The 3,000-nt window shown below is 43.5% G+C and overlaps 1 pseudogene; it reads left to right on the forward strand.

The window, feature by feature from the left end:
• The first annotated feature begins 1,159 nt into the window (after positions 1 to 1,159).
• On the forward strand, positions 1,160 to 1,832 carry LOC147579233 (nuclear autoantigenic sperm protein pseudogene; annotated as a pseudogene).
• The last annotated feature ends 1,168 nt before the right edge of the window (positions 1,833 to 3,000 follow it).

Genomic DNA, 3,000 nt, shown 5'->3' on the forward strand with positions numbered 1-3,000 from the left:
TCCCCCTGCTTTATTATAATGTTAAAGTCTACCCTAAGAGGAGCACAAGCTTCATGAACATAATATAGGATGTTTTCTAAGTACCTGCATAACCTTATTTATGCCTGCCTTTATATGTGATAATAAAGCTCCCCTTTCTGAATATTCATCCTAACCCTAAATAAAAGAACCTACTCACCCATGCTCCAGGAGTCACGCTTTGGAAGTTATTTCCCTCCTCCTCGTTGCCCCCCCCCCCCCATCTCCTTATGTGTTGCAAATAAAGTTTCCTTTGTGTGATGACTGCACCTAGGTTAGTCTTTTTTTTTTTAATTTACATTTATTTATTTTTGAGAGACAGAGACCGAGCACAAGTTAGGGAGGGGCAGAGAGAGGAGACACAGAATCCAAAGCAGGCTCCAGGCTCTGAGCTGTCAGCACAGAGCCCGACGCGGGGCTCGAACTCACAAACCGTGAGATCATGACCTGAGTTGAAGTCGGACCTTAACCGACTGAGCCACCCAGGCACCCCTGGGTTAGTCTTTATCTATGACTCATCAACGAGCAAACGCACACACGCACGTTAGTTCAGATACAACATCTTTGATGATTTTTGTTCATGTTGCCAAACACCACTCCTGAAGCAATTGGCACAACTGGAAATTGAGATGGACCGGTGACACAGCTGCTACACACAACAGGAGATGTCAGGAGCATGAGGGGAGGGGAGGGCTTTGCAGACTATGGGAGCATATAACGAAGCCACACATGCACGACCAACATGGAGGACATGTTGAGGGATATGTACAGGAGGAGGGGTGGGGATGGAGGACATGACTCATGGCACAATGCATTCAATTAATTTTTAAAAACCATTTTTTTCACTTCAAGGCCAAAAATTCTATCATTCATCCTCAAGATTAAAATAAAGAAATCCTAAACACTTTCAAGTGTTGCCCTGAATGCAACAGGTAGAATCTTGATGAGATAAACGCATAAGGTTGGCTCCATCTCCTATGTGGCTAAGGCAAGAAGCTCTGATGCCTTCAGGATCCATCTTACTCCATGGAAAGCATTCTTCATGGTAATAGCCTTCCTGCACCCTTCAAATGTGACTGGGAATAGACACGGGTAGAGGAGCCCTCAAAGCCATGTGTTTCTATAAGACCGAGGGTATGGGCTACGAAGAAGCCCATTGAGAAGAGAATGGCTGTACTAAGTGAGCAGATGAAGGAGGCTGATAGATCATCTTCTGAATATGAAAAAGAAATTGAGGAGCTGAAGGAACTGCTACCTGAAATTAGAGAGAAGATAGAAGATGCGAAGGAGTCCCAGCGTAGTGGGAATGTAGCTGAATTGGCTCTGAAAGCAACTCTGGTGGAGAGCTCTACTTCAGGTTTCACTCCTAGTGGAGGAGGCACTTCAGTCTCCATGGTTGCCAGTAGAAAGCCAACAGATGGTGCTTCCTCATCTAACTGTGTGACTGATATTTCCCACCTTGTCAGAAAGAAGAGGAAACCAGAGGAAGAGAGTCCCCGAAAAGATGATGCAAAGAAAGCCAAACAAGAGCTGGAGGTGAATGGAGGCAGTGGGGATGCCGTCTCCAGTGGAAATGAAGTTTCAGAAAACATGGAGGAGGAGGCTGAGAATCAGGCTGAAAGCCGGGCAGCAGTGGAGGGGACCGTGGAGGCCAGAGCAACAGTTGAAAGCACTGCATGTTAAGAGAGGGCACAGAGCCTTCCTCCTGAGGGAAAGTGTTTTCGTATATAATGTATTTTTTCACTTTGGGGGGATTCTTTTTGTATAACTTCAATAAAGATTGTAAGCAAAAAAAAAAAAAAAAAAAAAATTCTCTCCCTAGGGGAGAACAAGGAAACTAGGCAGAGGAAATTCAATTCACCACGAGGGTCAGGCCACATGACCCTAAAGAGAATGTTCCCTGAGCAATCTTTCCCAATGTATCCACAGCCTGTTACAAAGGCTGCTGAGTGGAGGGTCCATTGTTAATCCACCAAACCATGTCTGTGGCTGTTCACCTTATAATATTGAGCCTGTACCATACTTGGCTCTTCGGGACGGATACTGAAAAATAAACATTATACATACAATCAATCCTTAACGGAATACTTTTGAGATCAAGGGGAACTATTCCTGTTATGTCTTCATTGAGCTCACCAGTTCATGACTTGGGCTCTTCTATAGATCACGTATCTTGGGGGGACACAGGTGCCACCTTCCAAACATGTTCAAAACCTTGGAAAGACATAGGATATGGACTAGTTTGGGTTAGGGGAACCTATAATGATAGTTATGATAATAATGATGTCCAACCAAGCCTACAGTAGGAAATTGAACTATGATCACGAGTTGGCCTTAAGAAAAAATTACAAAATTACAAAAGTAGGGGGGCAGGGAGAGAGGAACTAAGGAAATCCAAAATTATTCAATGTGCTGCATATAATAAGGAATATGTTCAAGCATAGAAAGGGAAACCAAAAAAGAATAATACAATCAACGATCAAATAATAAATGGAAAAAAACTCCTTACAAATTTCATACTTTCTCCTCACTGGAGAGTTCAAATATGTATTGAAGCAGGAAACCTGCTATTGTGTTTGTCCTCTATAAATGGGCATATAAAAGACTTAACTTTTGTAGGGGAAGAAAGACTTTCCCCCTCTTCTTCTTCTTTTTTTTTTTTTTAATTTTTTAAATTAGTTTTCTTTATTTTTGAGAGGCAGAGAGAAACAGAGTGTGTGCGGGGGAGGGGCAGAGAGAGAGGGAGACACAGAATCAGAAGCTGGCTCCGGGCTTGAGCTGTCAACACACAGCCCGATGCGGGGCCTGAACTCACGAACCGTGAGACGGAGACCTGAGCCGAAGTCGGTTGCTCAACCGACTGAGCCACCCAGGGGCACCCCTTCCCTCCTCTTCTAAGTATGATATCTGGGTCTATGACATAAACTGGCAACAGGCAGATTTATAGGAGAAAAGGTGCACAAATTTATTAATTTTTAATAT

The sequence above is a fragment of the Puma concolor genome, chromosome B4 (assembly GCF_028749965.1).
Source record: "Puma concolor isolate L17-30 chromosome B4, mPumCon1.1.hap2, whole genome shotgun sequence".
NCBI classification, from domain to species: domain Eukaryota; kingdom Metazoa; phylum Chordata; class Mammalia; order Carnivora; family Felidae; genus Puma; species Puma concolor.